Raw genomic sequence first — 21,897 nt, forward strand, 5'->3', positions numbered from 1 at the left:
TGTCGAAGGAGCTAATGACGCGGCACCCGAATCGACACACAGAGACTTCCCGTCGTGGGAGCAATCGACGAGCAGGGTATTGTACTGCTTCGCGTCGTGTGTGGGCGAACAGCTATTGAGCTATGTTCGGGATGCAAAGATGCCGAAGGGTGCGTGGGAAAATCTGAAGAAGATTTTCGCCGCGAGCACCACAGCCAGGAAGCTTCAGCTCCGACAGGAGTTGAGCAACCTACGACAACGCAACTTGTCGGTGGCAGACTATACCTCGAAGATCAAGGATATTTGCGACTCCCTCGCCTCCATAGAGGTGAACATCGAGGAGAGCGAGATGGTCCAGATCTGTCTCAGAGGTTTGGCGTCGAAGTTCGGAGCGTTCCGAACGGCTGTGTGTACCCGGGAGAATACGCCGTCCTTTTTCGACTTACAGTCGATGCTCCTGGAAGAGGAGAACCACGCGGGTGCGTCGACGAGCACGCACACTGATAGCAAGATGTTGTACACGGAGGGAGAAAGGCCCCGTGGTCGTGGCGAACGAGACGAGTCGGTACGCAATGGAAGCGACCGACGAGATCAAGGAAGAAGGCACCGAAGTGATGCCGACAGCAACTCCGGACCCTCCAGAAACAGGGGGAGTCAAAGCGATGAGAACCGTCAAGGGAAGGCCATCGCGGAGTGCTAGTACTGTGGCAAGAAAGGCCACAGGGAAAGTGAGTGCTGGAAGAAGCGCGCCGATTCAGAGAGAACCGGTTCCGGAAACGGCTCCAGACATACCGACAAGGGAAATCGGCAGCGATCGCACTACGTCGAAGACTCCGGGAGAGCCGGAGAAGGGTCTGCCTTCGTGACGAGACACGAAGCAAACTCAATGAAACGGACCACCCCGAGATCGGACGAGGTGTGGTACGTACACTCCGGCGTGTCAAACCACATGACGAGCCATAAGGAGTGGTTCTCGTACCTTGAAAAACCGATATAACCTGGAGTAGTCGCAACAGGAGACGACACTCTGCATCCGATCGCGAATGTCGAAGAAGTTCCCCTTAGCCATGTCGGGCAGAAAGGGAAACTCATGAACGTGCTGCACGTTCCGACAATCACGAAAAACTTGGTCTCGGTCGGAAAGATCGTCGACCAAGGGATGGAGGTTCAGTTTACACACCTCGGGTGCTTCATTGAGGAAGAAGGCCGTGTGATTGTGCAAGGGCTCAGATGTTGGGATTACGGTCCCTTCGCATGGGATGGTCGGATATCGGAGATGAATGCCGACAAGCCCGGTTTCGGTTTCGGATCCGGATGACGAAGACCCCGGTTTCGGTACCGGATGACGAATGTACCCGGAGAGCGATCCGGATGCAGGGACATATCCGTGAATATGTTCGCTATGGGCCCCTGAGGCTACAGTTGTAAATAGCCCAAAGTCATATAAGTATAAATATGACTTAGGGCAAATAGTTTAGTAGTTGCTTCTCATTTTTCTGTTTTTTCCACTCAAGAGGAGTGAAGTGTAAGCAGCCGTGAGAGAGAGAGAGATAGAGCGCGAGAGAGGAAGAGGTAGACGCCTCTGTGTATTTCCGCCGCCTGTGGCGAGGACAGCGAGCTCAAGGTCGTCGCCTTGCAGCTCGCCATTGTATACTTCTCTGTATAGTGTTGGTTTGGAGTCTTGTACTCCCGTGGTTTTTCCCGTATAGGGTTTTCCACGTTAATCCCTGTGTACTCGCGTTTTGTTTCTCTTTGTGGTTCCTATTTTCTGCTCCATCGATTCGCGCTTACTCGGTTGTGGCCGAGTGGTGAAGGTGAATAGAAGCGTCTATTCCTTACAAACTGGTATCAGAGCGACTGTTGCAGAAAATGGAAGGCGGCGGCAGCGGGCAGCCGGGGATGATGGTGCTGAATGCACAGAATTACGCCGACTGGAAGATCAAGATGGAGGATCTTCTGATTGTTCGGGACCTGTACGAACCGATTGACAGGTCGGAAATACCGAAGGGGGTACTTGAGTCGGAGTGGAAGCTCCTGAACCGGAAAGCCGTAGCGACGATCCGACAATATGTCGATGTAAGCGTCCTACAACATGTGGCGAACGACACCAACGCATATGAGATGTGGAAGAAGCTGTCGGGCCTCTACGAGAGGAAGAATGCGTTGAACCGGACCTCCCTGATGAGGAAGATAGTGAACCTCAAGTACCGGGACGGCGAGAGTATGGTTGAACACGTAAGCACGTTCATGGGATTCGTGAACCAGCTTGCGGCGATTAAGTTCCCGTTGGAGGATGCAATGCAAGCCATCATCCTGATGTGTACATTGCCAGAAAGCTGGGAGAACTTGGTGGTGACTCTCAGCACCTCCTGCACCGAAGATAACTTGTCCTTACAGACGGTAAAGACAAGTATTTTGAATGAAGAAGCGCGTCGGAGAGATAAGGAACCGGCCTCCGACCCGAAGATGTTGTTTACCGAATCGGATCGGGGAAGACAATGGAACCGGAGTCCGCAAAGACGGGAGAAGTCGGGGACCCGGTCGCAGTCAAGAGGAAGGCCCACATGCTTCCACTGTGGGAAGCCGGGGCACTTCCGAAAGAATTGTCGGCATTACCGAAAAGACAATGGAACCGACAACACCGATTCGAAGAAGTCACCGGAGAGAAACGGTGCATACCGGGGAGCCACGGACCGGAATGGTTCGGATCGGCGAGGACAGGACCGGAAAGGAACGACGGCACTCGCGGCAAGTGAAGAGGAGATCATGCTCATCACCGAAGAAGGTGAACTAAACATTGCCGGCGATGAGACGACCTGGGTGGTCGATTCCGGAGCATCGTTCCACCTGACCCCGGAGAGAAGATACTTCTCATCCTACACAGCCGGCGAGCATGGCTGTGTTCGGATGGGAAACGAAGGTACGTGCCGGATTGCCGGCATAGGAGACGTGTGGTTGACAACCCCGACCGGATGCAAAATGCTGCTGAAGAATGTCCGACACGTTCCGGAGGTCCGACTGAACCTGATTTCGGCCGGGAGGCTAGATGATGAAGGCTACACGGGTAGCATCCGGAACGGTGTCATGAAGTTCAGCAAGGGGAGCTTGATAGTGGCTCGGGCCCGGAAGGTCAACACACTGTACCTGATGAATGCCCGGTTATGTCCGGAAGAGCTGAATGTGGCAGCCGACACTGCCGGTGAGCTGTGGCACAAAAGACTGTGCCACATGAGTGAGAAGGGGATGAAGAGGCTTGCAGAAGACAACCTTATTCCGGTGAAGCATGTGCACCTGGAGAAGTGCACCGACTGCCTGGCCGGTAAGCAGAACCGAACCTCCTTCCACTCAAGGCCACCGACGAGACGTAGCGCACCATTGGAGTTGGTGCACACCGACGTGTGTCAGGTAGAAACGAAGTCACATGGCGGAGCCCAGTACTTCGTAACTTTCATAGATGATCACAGCCGAAGACTGTGGACGGCACCGTTGAAGACAAAGGACCAAGTGCTGTGCGTCTTCAAAGAACTCCACGCGAGAGTGGAAAGGGAATCCGGCAAGAAGCTGAAAGCGATACGAGCGGATAACGGAGGGGAATACCGGGGGCAGTTCCAGGAGTACTGTCGCTCGAAGGGAATCCGGCTCGAGTTTACTGTGCCGAAGACGCCGGAACTGAACGGGCTGGCCGAGAGGATGAACCGGACCATAATGGAGAGGGTTCGGAGTATGCTGGCGCATGCGAAATTACCCAAGGGGTTTTGGGCTGAGGCAATGTCGACGGCGACATATGTGATAAACCGATCACCCTCAGTACCTTTGGACGGAGACACGCCGCAGAGAGTGTGGACCGGTAGGGAAGTATCCTACCGGCATCTGAAGGTGTTCGGGTGTCTCGCATACGTGCACGTGGCGAAGGACCGGAGAGGAAAGCTAGATCCGAAGACCCGGCCATGCATATTCCTCGGTTACGGCGACGACGAGTTCGGCTACCGAGTATGGGACCCGGTCGACAAGAAGATATTCAGGAGTCGAGATATCGTCTTTATGGAGGACAAGACACTCGCCGACTGGGAGTCGGAGAAGAAGATGAAGAGCTCCAAGTCGACCGGTGAGGATAAACTCCACGAGGAGCAGTCCCGACCGGCAAGGGACCGGTTAGCACTCGAGGACCCGGCCGAAGACGGTGAAGAAACAGAACCGGCCGAAGAAGATGAAAATGATACCGGAACCGGCCCCGATCCCGAAATGGATTCGGATGAAGAAGAAGAATCGGAAGAACCGGTTACCGAAGCTCCGAAACGGAGATACCCTCAAAGAGAGAGAAGGGCCCCCCGGAGATTTCCGGAACCAGAGCACGTGTTGCTAACCGACGAGGGGGAGCCGGAGAGCTTTGAGGAAGCAAAACATGACACCCAGAGCCGCAGGTGGTTGAGTGCCATGCAGGACGAGATGGATTCCCTGCATGAGAACCACACATATGAACTTGTGGAGTTGCCGAAAGGAAAGCGGGCACTTCGAAACAAGTGGGTGTTCAAGCTGAAACCGGGAGATGCCGGAAACCCCCCGAGATACAAAGCCAGGATCGTGGTGAAGGGGTTTCAGCAGAAGAAGGGCGTCGACTTCGACGAGATATTTGCCCCGGTAGTGAAGATGACCTCCATCCGGACGGTGCTGAGCATAGCGGCAAGCATGGACCTCGAGGTAGAACAGATGGACGTGAAGACGGCATTCCTTCACGGCGACCTCGATGAAGAGATCTACATGCAGCAACCGGAAGGATTCGAGAAGAAAGGGAAGGAGCACCTGGTATGCCGGTTGAAGAAGAGCCTTTACGGACTGAAGCAGGCTCCCCGGCAATGGTACCGGAAGTTCGACTCCTTCATGACCGACGAAGGGTACCTCAAAACACAGTCCGATCACTGCGTGTTTGTGAAGAAGTTCGAAGGAGGAGACTTTCTAATACTCCTCCTGTACGTGGACGACATGTTGATCGTCGGACGGGACCAGGTCAAGATCCGGATGCTGAAGAAGGCTCTTCACCGAACCTTCTCAATGAAGGACCTGGGTCCGGCGAGATAAATACTAGGGATGCACATCATCCGGGACCGGAGCAAGAAGCAGTTGTGGCTTTCACAGGAGAAGTACGTGACGAAGGTGCTTCACCGGTTCAACATGTCGGAAGCAAGACCGGTCGGATCGACCCTCCCGACAAACTGCAAGCTGTCCAGCAAGCAAAGCCCCAAGACAAAGGCTGAAAAGGAGGATATGATGAAAGTGCCGTATGCCTCAGCCGTCGGGAGCTTGATGTACGCCATGGTGTGTACGAGACCGGACATCGGACATGCAGTCGGAGTGGTGAGCCGGTACATGAGCAATCCCGGCAAAGAGCATTGGAACGCGGCCAAGTGGATACTCCGATACCTGAAGGGCACGGCAAACGTGTGCCTCCGATTCGGCTCCGGTAAGCCCGAACTCGACGGCTTCACCGATTCGGATATGTCGGCTGATGCAGATACCAGCCGGTCCACATCAGGGTATGTGATGACGTATGCAGGGGGAGCTGTTTCATGGCAGTCGAGGCTGCAGAAGACGGTTGCGCTGTCAACCACGGAGGCGGAGTACATGGCGGCTGTTGAAGCCGGCAAGGAAATAATATGGATGAAGGACTTCATTAGAGAGCTCGGTATCCGACAGGAGGAGTACCGACTCTACTGCGACAGTCAGAGTGCAATCCACCTTGCGAAGAACGCGGCCTATCACTCCCGGACTAAGCACATCCAGCGAAGATATCACTGGATCCGGGAAAGGATAGAAGACAAGGAGTTCGTGCTGACGAAGATCCACACGGACGAGAACGGGTCGGATATGCTGACCAAGGTCCTCACACCCGACAAGCTGGAAGCATGCCGGAAGAGGATCGGATTGGAGAGACATCCCATGCCGAAGTGAAGGGGGAGTTTGTTGGGATTACGGTCCCTTCGCATGGGATGGTCGGATATCGGAGATGAATGCCGACAAGCCCGGTTTCGGTTTCGGATCCGGATGACGAAGACCCCGGTTTCGGTACCGGATGACGAATGTACCCGGAGAGCGATCCGGATGCAGGGACATATCCGTGAATATGTTCGCTATGGGCCCCTGAGGCTACAGTTGTAAATAGCCCAAAGTCATATAAGTATAAATATGACTTAGGGCAAATAGTTTAGTAGTTGCTTCTCATTTTTCTGTTTTTTCCACTCAAGAGGAGTGAAGTGTAAGCAGCCGTGAGAGAGAGAGAGATAGAGCGCGAGAGAGGAAGAGGTAGACGCCTCTGTGTATTTCCGCCGCCTGTGGCGAGGACAGCGAGCTCAAGGTCGTCGCCTTGCAGCTCGCCATTGTATACTTCTCTGTATAGTGTTGGTTTGGAGTCTTGTACTCCCGTGGTTTTTCCCGTATAGGGTTTTCCACGTTAATCCCTGTGTACTCGCGTTTTGTTTCTCTTTGTGGTTCCTATTTTCTGCTCCATCGATTCGCGCTTACTCGGTTGTGGCCGAGTGGTGAAGGTGAATAGAAGCGTCTATTCCTTACATCAGAGACGGGAGGATGTTCATCCTCGACTCCACTGACGGCGGCACCACAATGTTCGCGAAGGGACAAAAAACCGAGTCAGACATCGACTTGTGGCACAAGCGGATAGGCCACGTCAATTACCAACGGCTTCAAGATCTGCAATCGAAACAGGTAGTGTTCGGATTGCCCAAATTTAGTGCCCGAAAGGCACAAATTTGTGAAGCCTGCCAGCTCGGGAAGCAACACCGACTTCCTTTCCCCAACGAGCGAAACCGGAGTGGGAACAAGCTCGACCTTATACACTCCGATATGGGGGGGCCGGACAAAACGTTAGTCTTGGCGGGAGCCGATATTTCATCTCCTTCATCGACGACCACACGCGGCACACGTGGATCTACCTCATTGAGAGGAAGAGCGAAGTCTTCGACTGTTTCCGGGACCTCAAAGGGTTCGTGGAAACGGAAACGGGACAAGATCAAGTGCCTGCGGTCGGATGGCGGAAAAGAGTACTTATCCGGTCAATTCAACGGTTATCTACAACAAATGGGAATTCGGCGCGAATTCAGTTGTAGATACACGCCGAAGCAGAACGGCATGGCCGAGAGGAAGAATCAATCAGTTGTGGAAGCGGCACAGGCAATGCTGGAGGAGAAGAGCTTGCCCAAGTTCTACTGGGCCGAGGCGGTAAGGACCGCGGTATATATCCAGAACCGAATCAGAGACAAAGTGTCGGCGCACGAGCTGTATTTCGGAACGAAGCCGAACTTGTGACACTTGAGGGTGTTCAGTAGCATTGCGTATGTGCTTGTACCGAAGGAGAAAAGGAGGAAGCTGGACGCAAAGGCCGAGAAATGCATCTTGGTCGGTTACTCGGACGAGCAGAAGGGTTATAAGTGTTATAACCCTCGCACCAAACAAGCGCGTGTTAGCCGCGACGTTGTGGTTGACGAGTCTACGTCCTGGTACCAACCCCCGACTCCGAACCTCGACTCCAATCCGAGTTCTAACGATGAGGTCAGCGAGGCCGAGATGCCTCCGGGTGAGCCCGAAATCGAGACCCGCGAAGAGAGTCCGATTTCACTCCGGTTAAGTGGACCGATTGGACGACTGAGTCGGTACGACCAGTCCGATGAAGAGCCGGCGAGTAGTGGAGACTCGGTCGTGCATTCCCCGTGCCGGAAGCCGAGGAGACAGCTTACACGCAAAGAGAAAGGGAAGAAGAAGGTGTCGGATTCGGGCACGGAAAGGAACGAGTTAGACCGACGCGAGTCCAACTCCGAGGGAACTGGTGACGGGTCTTTAAAAGTGAAGACCTCGTCGACCGAGAAGGCCTCGACATCGGCTAATGCGAGATTACGCCGAACTACCCGCTAGAAGAATCCTGTTTTGCGGTTCGGATACAACGAGTACATGGCGCATCATTATGCGTACATGACCCGTGTAGCGGAAGTGCGTGAGTCGGAGAGTTACGCAGAAGCGGCTAAAGACGCGAATTGGCGTGCCGCGATGGAGGAAGAGATACATGCATTGGCGGAGAACGAGACCTGGGACCTGGTTGACGCACCAAGAGGGGTAAAACCGATCGGGTGTAGGTGGGTGTACAAAGTCAAGTACAACACTGTTGGCTCGGGCAACCGGTACAAGGCTCGGCTAGTGGCAAAGGGCTACGCGCAGAAACACGGCATCGACTACGATGAGACATTTGCGCCGGTCACGAAAATGACGACCGTCCGTGTTTTGTTCGCAGTAGCTGCGACGAAGGGGTGGCACTTACATCAGATGGATGTAAAGAATGCGTTCCTGCAAGGTGACCTTAAGGAACAGGTGTACATGGTACAACCCCCCGAACCCCCCGGATTTCACTCCGGAACGAACTCCTCGGCAGTATGCCGACTAAAGAAGTCCCTTTACGGACTGAAGCAAGCCCCGCATGCCGGGAACGCGAAGATCATGCAACAACTGTGTCGGATGGGCTTCGTCACGTCAAAATCAGACTCTTCCCTGTTCATCCGGAAAGGTCGACTAGGACCGGTTAGTATTTTACTATATGTTGATGACTTGTCATCAGCGGCGCCGACCTCGGTGAAATCGACCGCGTGAAGCTCCAGCTTGCGGCATCGTTCGACATGAAGGATCTGGGGGACCTTCATTACTTGCTCGGGATCGACGTGATCCGTACCCCCGAAGGCATATTGATCAGCCAACGTCATTACGTGCTGAGTATGCTCTTCAAATTCGGGATGGTCGATTGTAAGTCCGTCTCGATTCCTCTGGACAAAACCATCAAGCTTCGTCCCGATACATGAAAGGTATGCGACCCGACGAGGTTCCGACAAATTGTCGGAAGCCTCATATACTTGACCATCACCCGACCTGACCTGAGTTATCCGGTCGGGGTGATCAGTCAGTTCATGGCGCGACCTACCGAGGAGCACCTTCAGTGTGCGCAACGCGTACTGCGGTACGTAAGTGGCAGTAAGGACCGCGGACTGCTATATCGGACCGGTGCAGCCACGCAGTTAGTCGGCTACACCGATGTTGATTGGGCTGGCAACGCCGCCGATCGCCGATCCACGTCCGGATACGCGTTCTCCCTCGGGAGTGCAGCCGCGCAGTTAGTCGGCTACACCGATGTTGATTGGGCTAGCAACGCCGCCGATCGCCAATCCACGTCCGGATACGCGTTCTCCCTCGGGAGTGTCGCGATCGCGTGGAGCAGTAAGGAGTAGCCGACAGTTGCACTGTCGAGCACCGAAGCTGAGTACTGAGGAGCGGCTGTCGCGACATGCGAAGCCATATGGTTGAAGCGGCTACTTAAGGACCTGCAAGCGGAGGTATCAGATCCGAATACGATCTACTACGACAACGTCAACAGCATCCAGCTCGCAAAAAACCCCGTTTTCCACGCACGGACCAAGCACATTGAGGTGCACTACCATTTCGTCTGTGAGCGTGTCCTTTCCGGTGAAGTCGAACTTCAATACGTGTTGACGGATCGGCAGACTGCCGACATCTTCACAAAGCCTCTTGGTCTTGACAAGTTGCGGCAATTCTCAGGTGCGCTCGGATTGCGTCACCTCGACGTGCCGAACTTGGGGGAGAACAGTCTCGAACGACCAAGCAAGGCAGCAGGAAAGGAGCGGAGACCGCGACACCGAGTCGGTTGTCGAGTTCGACTTCAGATCGGCTGAAGAAGCCGAGGGCGGACCCACGAAAAACTCCGGAAGCGGACAGAAGGGGAGCAGCCGAAGGAGAGAGCCGAAGCCAACCACGCATGGGGGAGATGACCCCATCGAGGGCGAGAAGACCGAAGACGAGTTGGAGATAGCCAACTCGGACGAGAGCGAAAACCGATCGGAGGTAGCTGAGTCGGTTTGGATGCTTGATTCAGATACGCTGAATCAACCGAGGCCCAAGCGGAAGAAAAGGCAACAGGAGAAGCGTCAACACCGCAACAATAGAAGAGCTGATAAGAGCCGCATGAGCAGACAAGCCGACCGGAAGGATCGAAGCACGCGGAGTCGAACAGGCCGAGGAGCGCGAGCGAGGCGTGAAGCCAGGAGGAACCGGAGCTGTGAGCCCGAGGATCCCAAAGAGCCTCAAGTTGAGCTTGAGGGGGAGTGTTGAGAGACAAGCTCAACATCGGCCGGATCGGCTGAAGAAGCCGAGGACCGGATCGGTTGGGACCGATCGGTTAGGCCGAGTGCGTAAACCGGGAGGCCGTTAGGAAAGATATTCCGTGAGGAATATATTTGGGAGTTAGTGTAGGAGCTCTTAATGAGCATTGAAGTACAGTCAGTACTTCGGTCAGTCCTTCGAGGACTTGTATAAAAGTGTTCATGGAACACACATATGAAGAGAGTGTGGTGAATAGAGATTTTAATATAGTTTTTGTCTTTTATCTCTCTCTCTCTCTCTCTCTCTCTCTCTCTCTCTCTCTCTCTCTCTCTCTCTCTCTCCCGCGTATACCGTGTAAGCTCAAGCTCTCCATTAAACCTGAGTTTCCTTCCTTCTGTTCGTTCTTTATACTTGCTTCCGCACGCTACTTTCTACAAGTTCTCATGCAGGGAATCCATCTCATCCTGCAAGGCACTTAACCATTTGCGGTTGTCGGTGTCATCCTTCGGTTCTTCGAAGCTTTCTGGCTCCCCCTCATCGGTTAGTAGCACATGCTCTGCATCCGGAAATCTCCAGGGGGGCCTTCTCTCTCTGAGAGGATATCTCCGACTTTGGGCTTCGGTAACTGGCTCCTCCATTTGCTCTTCATCTGAATCCGATTCGGGGTCTTGGCCGGTCCGGTTTCAACTTCCTCTACTTCTTCTTCTGCCGGTTCGGTATACTCACCGTAACCGGCTGGTTCCTCGAGTGCTAACCAGTCTCTTGCCGGTTGGATCTGCTCATCGTAGAGTCGATCTTTACCGGTCAACTCGGAGTTCATTATCTTCTTCTCCGACTCCCAGTCGGCGAGCGTCTTGTCCTCCATGAAGATAATATCTCGACTCCGGAATACCTTCTTGTCGACCAGGTCCCACACTCGGTAGCCAAACTCATCGTCGCCGTAACCGAGGAATATGCATGGTCGGGTCTTCGGATCTAGTTTTCCTCTCTGGTCCTTAGCTACATGCACATACGCAAGACACTCGAATACCTTCAGATGCCGGTAGGACACTTCCTTACCGGTCCAGACTCTCTGTGGCGTGTCTCTGTCCAAGGGTACTAAGGGTGATCTGTTTATCACATATGTCGCCGTCCACAGTGCCTCAGCCCAAAACTTCTCGGGTAGTTTTGCATGCGCCAGCATACTCCGGACCCTCTCCATTATGGTCTGGTTCATCCTCTCGGCCATCCCATTTAGTTCCGGCATCTTCGGCACGGTAAATTCGAGCTGGATTCCCTTCAAGCGATAGTACTCCTCGAACTACCCCCGGTATTCACCTCTGTTATCTGCTCGAACCGCCTTCAACTTCAGGCCGGTTTCTCTTTCCACTCTCACGTGGAGCTCTTTGAAGACGGATAGCACCTATCCTTCGTCTTCAACGGTGTGGCCCATAGCTTCCGACTATGGTCATCTATGAACGTCACGAAGTATTGCGATCCTGCATGTGACTTCGTGTCCACTTGACACACATCAGTATGTACCAACTCCAGTGGTGCATTACGTCTCATCGGTGGCCTTGGTCGGAAGGAGGTCTGGTTTTGCTTACCAGCCAGACAATCAGTGCACTTCTCCAAGTGCACGTTCTTCACTGGAATGAGGTTGTCGTCTGCAAGCCTCTTCATCCCCTTCCCGGTCATGTGACACAGCCTCTTGTGCCAAAGCTCACCGGCAGTGTCGGATGCCACATTCACTTCCTCCGGACATAACCGGGCATTCATCAGGTACAGTGTGTTTACCTTCCGGGCCCGAGCCACAATCAAGCTTCCTTTGCTGAACTTCATAACACCGTTCCGAATGCTACCCGTGTAGCCTTCATCATCTAGCCGATCGGCTGATATCAGGTTTAGACAAACTTCCGGAACGTGTCGAACATCCTTCAGCAGCAGCTTGCATCCGGTTGGTGTTGTCAACCACACATCTCCTATGCCGACTATTCGGCATGTACCTTCATTCCCCATCCGGACACAGCCGTGATCACCGGCTAAGTAGGATGAGAAGCATTTCCGGTCCGGGGTAAGGTGGAACGATGCTCCAGAGTCGACCACCCAGGTCATCTCGTCGCCGGCAAGGTTTATCTCACTCTCCTCGGTGATGAGCATCAACTCTTCTTCACTTGCCGCGATTGCCGTCGTTCCCTTTCAGTCCGGCCCCCTCCGGTCTTTACCATTCCGGTTCGGTGTCCGCTTCGAATCGGTACCATCCGTTTCCTTTTCTTTTCTGAAATGCCGACAGTTCTTCTGGAAGTATCCTGGCTTGCCGCAATAGAAGCAGGTAGGCCTCCCCCTTGACTTTGACCGTGTCCCCGACTTTTCCCGGTTCTGGGGACTACGGTTCCTTTGTCTTCCGCGTTCCAATTCAATTAGGAGCGCTTTGGTGTCGGAGCTCGTATCCTTATCTTTCCGACGCGCCTCCTCATCTAGCAAGCTCGACTTCACTCTTGCTAGGGATAATCGTTTCCCTTCCGGCCCGGCGTTGCCCAAAGTGACAACCAACGTCTCCCAGCTATCCGGGAGGGAAACGAGCAAGAGTAGTGCTAGTACCTCATCGGCGAGAGGTATTTCCAATGATGTTGCCTGGTGAATCAGCCCCTAGAAGGCATTCATGTGCTCCACCATGCTGGAGCCATCTTGGTACCGGAGTCTTAGTAGCTTCCGGAATACCGAAACCTGGTTAACATCATTTTTGTTCTGAAACATAATACCGATCTTCTCCTAGAGCTCATGAGCCTTGCTCTCTTCATTGAAGTTGTATAGGCTCATGTCGATGAAGCACCGTATGTAGGCCGTTGTCTTCATGTGCATCACCTCCCATATCGTGGCGTCGATTTTGTCCGGTCTCTTGTCCCCAAACTGAACCGGCAACCAAAGATCTTTAACCACGAGCATGTCCCTCATCTTCGACTTCCACATGGAATAGTTGGAGCCGGTGAGCTTGAACATGCCTCCCAACGATTCGTCCATTTTCTGTGTCGTTTCGCTCTGATACCACTTTGACAGGAACTACACGCTCCCTATGCGCAACGCTCGGCCACAACCGAGCTTAGAATCATACACAAAACGGGAAATAAAGGCACGACACAAAGGAGAGAAGAGTACACAGGATGTTTACGTGGAAAACCCAAACTAGGGAAAAACCACGGCAGCCCACAGACTGCGAACTATCACTATATCACAATGATTACAACAGTGAGCTCGCGGAGGCAACGACCTCGTGCTCATGATCTTTGCCACAGGCGGTGGTTACAACAAAGGCCACGACCTCTTCGTTTCTCTCTCTCTCTCTCTCTCTCTCTCTCTCTCTCTCTCTCTCTCTCTTTGTACACTGTTGCGCTCTAATCTTGCGCCAACAAGAATGACAACTACAGACATCTAAAGTTTGCCCTAAGTCATATTTATACTAAAATGAATTTTCGGCTATTTACAAATATAGCCCCGATGGACTCTCAGAAAACATATTTACGAATATGTCCCTTCATCCGATGAGCACTCCTCACCGGGCCTGCATCATCCGGCACTTGCCGGGCACTCATCATCCGGTTCTCACCGGGTCTTCCGTTTCCGGGCACTCCTCATCCAGTTCTTACTGGGTCTTCCGTTGCCGGGTACTCCTCATCCGGTTCTCACCAGGTCTTCCGTTGTCGGGTACTCCTCATCCGGTTCTCATCGGGTCTTCCATTGCCAGGTACTCCTCATCCGGTTCTCACCGGGTCTTCCGTTTCCGGGTACTCCTCATCTGGAGGGACCCGTTTCCTAACAACAGGTGGTGCGGTGGAATGGTTCTGGGTCGTGAGTGAAGCCAAGGTGTCCCGAAAACGCGGCATGAGTGGTAAGAGTTTATGCAAAGGCAAGCATATCCTGGAACTGGTAAGGGCGTCCCACACCTGGTCATCTTCTACCGTCGTGGATGGTGCCGAGGACTGTGTTGCTCCGATGGTTGTGTCTCCCATTTTCATGTGCATCCGCACCACATTGTTTTTGTTAGCCATATCCATCCATTCTTTGGCTGCTTGCCGGACTTCATCCTGAACTTGCCATGGGGTAGCCTAGACTTTGTTGTGTGTTGTGACATTTTGTACGTCGGCCATAATACTATTCACGGCAGGATTAGCGCTCGTCCTGACGAGAGTATGTATCCCGAGGCTCAATCTGGCGAACCGGAGCTGTCGTTGTGCGGTTGAGCATATTGTATTCGCAGTGTTCGACAGTGTGGGATTGGGACTGGTAGATCGGACACTATGGTCGGTGAGGACATTCAAGGGCCAGATGGCCCGATCCCAAACAAACTGTGCATTGGAGGGCGTGGCAAAAGCGATTTTCCTCGTGGGGAAGGGCGCTTTGCAGTGAACTCATAGAGAAAGTCGTGCTTTGCTAAGTCCGATCGAGGGTGAGGACGCACGCTATGACTTGCTCAATCGTTTGGTTGTCAAAATTAGTAAGTGCAAGAGTCGTCCGTAGAGGCTCCCGTAGGCTGGACAAGAATGCGTCCGGAATGTGCTGTGCAGAGACATCGTCGGCCACTTGTCTGTAGAGATCCCGGAACCGGATCGTGAACTGTGCGACAGTCTCGTGTGGTTCTTGTCGCATGGGAAAGAACTGTCGGAGCAATTCTCGTTTGGGCACCTCGCAATGGAACAGTTCTAGGAACTGTGTGCGAACGTCATGGAAGGTGACAAACTCCCCTATGTCGAGGCCAGAATACCATCGCGTAGCTAGTCCATCAAGGGATAGCGTAAACTCGGCAATTTTTTAGGCCTCGATTTCGGCGGTCGAGAGTCACTGGGTTGAGTGGTTGGCCTACCAGGTGGACACGAACGTGCGACTCCGCATCTGGGCTGTCGGTGTATCGTGGGTAAGGATACGGCATGGTATCGAATTCAGAGTCTTCCGGTAAAGCCGGAAAAGGGTTAGGGTTAGGGTGGTTGACCTCTGGAGGGCTTGGTGGAGAGGTTGGTGTGGACTCGACTCGCGACCGAGTAGCAGGTGGCGAGGATTGCAACCGGTGAGCCTCCGATGTTTCTGGGAAGGACTAGTCCGTGACCGCCGAGTCGGAAGTGCCTTCGATTGGCTCAGGGTGTCGGCCAGATGGCCGAGACCGCTTGGTGCGATTGGGCGCTGTAATGGTGGCTGAAGGTTGTCTTCAACGTAGTTCGCTGTGATCTCACAGCGTGCTAAATTGTGTTAACCGTTCTGCCGGAAACACCTTCGATATGCCTACAAGCTATCGGTATCAAGGGAAGTGTAATCATGAAGAGTTGTGCACGGGGGTGTCGTTAAGGGAAGAACACGAAGAGCATACCCGGAATAGAGCCCGGGTTGTATACGTAGTCGAGACCTTAGAAACGACGACACACAGATGAAAACAACAAGAGCTAATAGATATGTATTACTGTAATAGTTAGCGATGCTTACAAAAAACACGGCCCACAGTCGTTAGCCTTAAAAGCTCCTATATCTATGAAACGACTTTACCTAGGCTCTGGATATCTCTCCCTGCCGAGGTACGCAGACCTCAGTTTATATACTTCTTTTCCTTCATACAGCGCCGAGCGGTCGGCTGACTGTGAGGCTCGAAACTCGGCGTTTTACCTAACTCTCCCTTACCTACTCACCTTACTTCCGGCGTGTTACATTTAACTAATTTCTATTTTTGGCCTATGGACAACAATGCACTATTAGCAAGATTCAAGAAACAAGAAGCACAAAACACAATGGCAAAGTTAGACCTCAAATGACAAGCGCTGATTATTCCCTCCAAAACTCTCTTACTTTACAATGACATAGTTAGGCTTATGTAGTCAAGCCCTAATTTGGTAATGTTGTTGTGGAGGATTCCGACAAAGGGGACAAAAGCTTGCAGACCATGTGTGAACGGGGGTGTGCACAGATGCACACAAAAGGAGTCTTTGTATAAAACAAATGTAAATAAGTAGAGTATAATAAGTACGAGACAATGTTATTTGAATAGGTATTTTATGATCCTTTGAAAGGGGGGAAATAAAAGTGCGCGAAAACAAAAAATCAGGGAGGGAATCAAGGAAAGAAAATAGTGGGGGGGATCCATCATTTTGGAGGGGAGCACATTGTCAATTTGTGATCCGGAACTCTGTCGGTCTGTTGTTTTGTTTTGTATTGGTTCAAATAGCTAGAGTGAGGCCTCTGCTCGCATGGGAGGCCCGTATGTTCCCGACCAGAGGCTCATCAGTTCTATGCGTGCGTCTATTGAGCTTGCAGCTCTATCACTGGCCGAGTCCAGTTGTATTTTTTTTGTCTTTGTTTATTAGTGGAATATTTGGTATCTCTCTCTATGTTTCCTGTTTTTGGGTCTTTTGCATCGAATCAACGTTAGAGTCTCTGTCTCCTACGCCCTAGTAGGTGTCGCTTCTCCCCTCCTACGTTTTGCATTTATTTACTGCGATTTGGAGCTCGTTTGCTCGTTTTCCCGGAATTCGTCGTCTAAACCGGATCGGATACTAGTCCTGTGAGCCCGTGCACTCGGTGAGGAACTCTATTAGACGAACCAAATAACCACCGAAGCATAGTAGTCTCTCTTCCTCCAACTCCCTAGTCCAAGACCCCCGTGGTCCCCCCAAATCCGAGACGTACACACGGATATCCGCGACAACGTATTCACACTAGAGATACAAATGGGTGGAGTTGGCCTTTTGCCAACAAACTCCCCCGTAAAAGGACTACTCTCTACATGGACATACAATCTATCGGGGTTATCTCCTCCGTAAACCCAGATTACAATTTGAATTTAAATTACAGTCGTGTGATTACAAGTCGGTCGGCTTATGGCTGAATCGATAGAGGCTAAGTCGTATTCACTCTAGAGAAACAAATGGGTGGAGTCAACCTTTTATGCCAACATTCATCTTTATGCCTACATTACAAAACAAGGACATTTATGCAATTGCACAAAACATATTAGAACATTCATAAGTTATCACAAACATCTACACTTACTTCCAATAGGTTTCCATTTGAGGGAGGTATGGCCCCATAAGGTCATCAAACCTCTTTCTCATCAAGATTACATTGAATGCCCAAACAACCAACACACAATCGTGTAGAAGAGGGAGTTGTGCCCGTCGATTCCACACCTTGTTGATTTGATAGGCCTTTCATACATCCTAACCAACAAAAACAATGTGAGTGTATGAATGAATGATACTCTCAATTATCTGAATGTATGTGTATGACTAAATGTATATGTATGCATGAATCAATGTATGTATGAATGCATGTGTACCTATGTATGAATCTATGTATGTATGTATGAATGAATGTGTGTAGGGTGAGTGTGAATGAATGAATGTGTGTTCAATGTATGTGTGAAGGAATGAATGTGTGTAGTGTATGTCTAAATGAATGGATGGATGGATGTCTAATGTATGTGTGAATCAATCAATGGTTTTATCAACATGTATATGTGTACGAATGAATGAATGTGTGTGTGTGTGTGTGTGTGTGTGTGTGTGTGTGTGTGTGTGTGTGTGTGTCTAGAAAAATGGGTATGTATGTATAAATCAATGTCAATGTTTATGCATATTCACATCTAAATATGTATATACATAAGTATCAACATTAAGTATGTATGTGTATGTGTATGTGTATAGCTTTGAGACAAATATGGTGCAATGCTAGTTAGTTTGTTGTCATCGTTGTGGCTTCCCACTCATAATATAATGCTTTACATAAACAGAAAGTAGGCAAGATCGTTAAAAAAAATTCTTGTACATAAAGTGAATTTGTAGAAACCTAGGGTTTATGCATCATATGGTTTGATGTAAATAGTTTTAAGAGCAATGCATAGTTCCATTCATTATCACTCGAGAGAGTGTTAGCCAACAAGTTCTACTTCTTGAACATATTCAATAACACGTTTTCCGTTAAGCAACCTTTACATTAATGCTATATTTTTTTTCTTGGGACAATAAAATGCGCTAGTAATCAGTTCATTGTAATGCTTATGTCTTCCTACCAAAACAAGACCAATATGATTGAACAATAATAGTCATTTGTCGTTTTCTACTTAAAACTTTGTATTTTTGAGGTAAAGTTCTCATTCATGAAATAGTAAAATATTGGATTACCCTTTCGTTGTAACTACTTCAAAGTACAAGTACTTAGTAGTACTAGAAGAACAGAATTGAGACATAAAGCTAGTTAATGTTTTTATTTATTCATATATCATCAAAAAGTTAAATGCTTAGGATTTGATGGAGGGAACCAATAATGTTAATAGTAACTTTGAGGGCCAACGCCACTTGGGAGAAAAAGATAGATATACTTTTAGTGTAGTTTCGAAGGTCAAATATGACCTATGAGGCAAAAAAATTAACATTTCATGCAATACATTTGAAAGTGGGCCTTGAATCTTGATGTTCAAAAACTCTTGTAAAAAATGTTGCAATTGAGATTGTACCCTATTGTGAGAAATTTGTGTGCAATGATTGGGTTTTGATTGTACCATGTTCCGTTTTTGGATTATGGTTCATTTTCTTAAGTTTATTTTTGTTATGTTATCTAAGGTAAGAAGAATGTGAAAATCAAGGGCACATTTTAAACTTAAATGTGAAAGAAGGCTTTTGATATTGAAAACCATCGTACCTACAACCCTACCCATTGATAAACAATGTGATGTATTACAAAAAACAAAAGTAGGCCACCCCATTAATGATTCTTGTTTGTACATAATGGCAATTTGTAGACACATGGAGCTCTTTGTAAAAGACAAACAAATGGAAAGGGCTATTTATGCATCATATGGTTTGATGAGAATTGGAATTGTTTAAGGGAAATACATGTATTTCATTCATTGTAATTCTAGGGAGTGACACGTGGTTTAAGCTAAGCAAGAAAGTGCACAAATCAAGCAATGAGAAGAAAGGATAACTCGTTTATGGCTAGATGCCACATGGTTCCATGACCATCTTCTCGCACATGGTATGAATATTTTTAATGCATACAAGTTATATAATTTTAGAAATAGGCTATGTCTAGTCATGACTCATACCCCTCCAAATCCTTTACGTGCATTTCCTCTTCCATAACCACATTTTTCCAAAATTTAAGAGAACAAATGTGTAGAAGGTCACAAAACGATATTGTTTTGATGTGACTTGAAGTTTTCTTGGAAGTACTATGACATTGTTTTAATCCAACTTGAAGTTTGCTTGGAACAGTTCATAGCGGCGTTGCTTTTTTATCCTTCGATGTCGACTCTTCCTATCATCGCGAAGCAGAATTCACCAATTGTTGGATTGTTCACCCACAGATAGGGAATGTGAGTTGGGTTTACACCGTTGTCCAAGTAGATATTTCAATGTATCTAATTAAATATTAGAAAGATATTTCAATAGGCCAACATGAAACGTTGATACTTTTTCCCAACGGAAGATTTTATACATATGAACTAACTAACTAGCAATGCAACAAAACCTAGAAATCAAATAAAATGATCATACTTGGCACAACTTGCTCATCTGTTGAAATGAGAGGTACACCAACATTACACATTTCCCTTGTTTGGAGTTAACCATCGACATGCAAGTCAAAGAGAACATATTTTCCTTGTCCTTAGAGTGTGCAAATCTGGAGAAGTGATGAAGTGCAAAAGCTAAGTGGATCCAAGCTAAGCAAGGAGGACACTTCAATCTTTGAGTTGATGGAATCCACATAAGAAAACACGTTGGATTTTACATAAATCATATCAATCTACCATCGTTATTTATATATGTATATAAAACCCATTACCAACAAAATTACTCTCCTCAACAAGATCAAGTTAGTTAGTAAACCATTGTTGAGCTCATTAGTAGTAATAATAAATAACTAATCTATTCACATCTATATATCATTAGATGTCATGTGTGTTTGGATCCCTCTTCCAGCAATGGGCCCGATTTCGGTTCAAACCGAACTGAACCAAAAAACTGTGGCTTAACGGTTTATAGGTTCAAAGATAAATAAATGGTTTGGTTTGGTTTCAAATGTTACTAATCAGTTTTGGTTCGGTTTTGAATTGACCGGTTTATCTGCTTATCAGTTTCTGTTTATGTGGTTCGGTTTAAAGGTTTATAGGTTAAAAAATACTCATAAATATTTTCTATAGGCTCTAACTTTCAACTTTTAATTTTAAACTCTTGTTTTAACTTATTAAATTTTATATGTATTATATGTAGAGCCTCCTTTTCATTTATGATGATCAATTTTAATAAGTATGATAATCAAATTTATGATAAGTATGATGACAAATTTTATGATGATTTTCTCACACAAATTTATAATAAGTATGATGATTAATATCAATTAAAAATGGTTTGGTTTTAAATTTTTCGTAAACGGTTTGGTTTCTCCTATTCTTAAAACGGTTTGGTTTAAATGGCTTCATAAATTTTAAAACAGTTTGGTTCGGTTTTTATTATTAATAAATGGTTTGGTTTGGTTTCAAGGCCAAAAAACCGAACCGAACCGGGCCCATCGCTACCCTCTTCCCCAAAACAACACATATAGACAGACACAAGTAATGTATGACACTTTTTAGGTGAATGCTTAAGCTTTTTCTCCATTGTCCAAGGTTGCCCTCTGTAAAGCGTAAATTACCTTTGTTACACTTGCACTTTCTTACAAGCTCTTAACCCTATTGACCATTTTCCTACATGCACTCTCTTGTACCATTTTCACCTAAGTTGCCTTTTCATGGACACCTTTTATAATTCATAAATATGCAAGGATTTAAGACAGTTCATGCCATATGCCACAGGTAAAACCAACCACATGACCTGTTCCATTTTGGTTCTTCATGTCATATTTAACCTTAGCAGATGAAAATAAAATCTCTCTTGTTTTCTCTCTCTAACGTGGTATGAATTCTTTGGAAGGGAGGAGATAATAAGAATTAAATTTGTGTCTTTTCAATTAGGTCTTGAGGTTAATGGCATTCTCATCAATAGAATTGTATTTTTCTTCGTACTTTATTCTACCTAGCTCAACTACACTGGAAGAAATGCTTGTGTTGATATAAAAACATATTTCTCTAAAAATTGAAGACTTTTGTTCACCAACAAAAGAGTTGAGATTGTAGAGGTCATAACGTTCGATGTCAAAGACAAAGTAAATATGTGTACAGTGTGTGCTCGAGTTTGTTACATGTGCCATAATATTTTCTTTTGTTATATTTTGTTAAAGTCAAGTTGTTTTCATACACCAATACATAACTCAAACTTCTCTTTCAACATCATCATGTTTTGGTTTCAATTGGACATACAAGAACCTCATCATTTTTGTATTATTACTTGTCGGGAAAGAGAGCAAAAGAAAACATAATGAAAGTGGTCCATACATTACTAATAATGCACTTCGACTTTTAAGTAGTTTTAAAATAGATGCATGTAGTAGCATTTGCACCAAAACAAGATATCTAGCTAGTTAGTTTGAGCTAAACACATGTACATTGAATGTCACTACCCACCAGACTACGGCAATATTATGGTCATTATTGGATTTTTGCTTCTATGTCTTGAGGCAATAGTTCTAGTTATTTATCGTTTATGTCATGCAATTGTTATCAATGCAATAATGCTTTTAGTATCTCACTACAAACAAGATTTTTACTTCTTGTGACTTTGTTTCTTGTGCATTTTGCTTCGTATGCTGCAAACCTTCTAGCTTGACAGAGCTTTCATCATTGTACTTGCATGAATGATTGAA

The sequence above is a fragment of the Azolla caroliniana genome, unplaced genomic scaffold (genome assembly GCF_043228905.1).
Source record: "Azolla caroliniana isolate FFs.n. ecotype wild unplaced genomic scaffold, voAzoCaro1.0.p SCAF_3, whole genome shotgun sequence".
Classification (NCBI taxonomy): domain Eukaryota; kingdom Viridiplantae; phylum Streptophyta; class Polypodiopsida; order Salviniales; family Salviniaceae; genus Azolla; species Azolla caroliniana.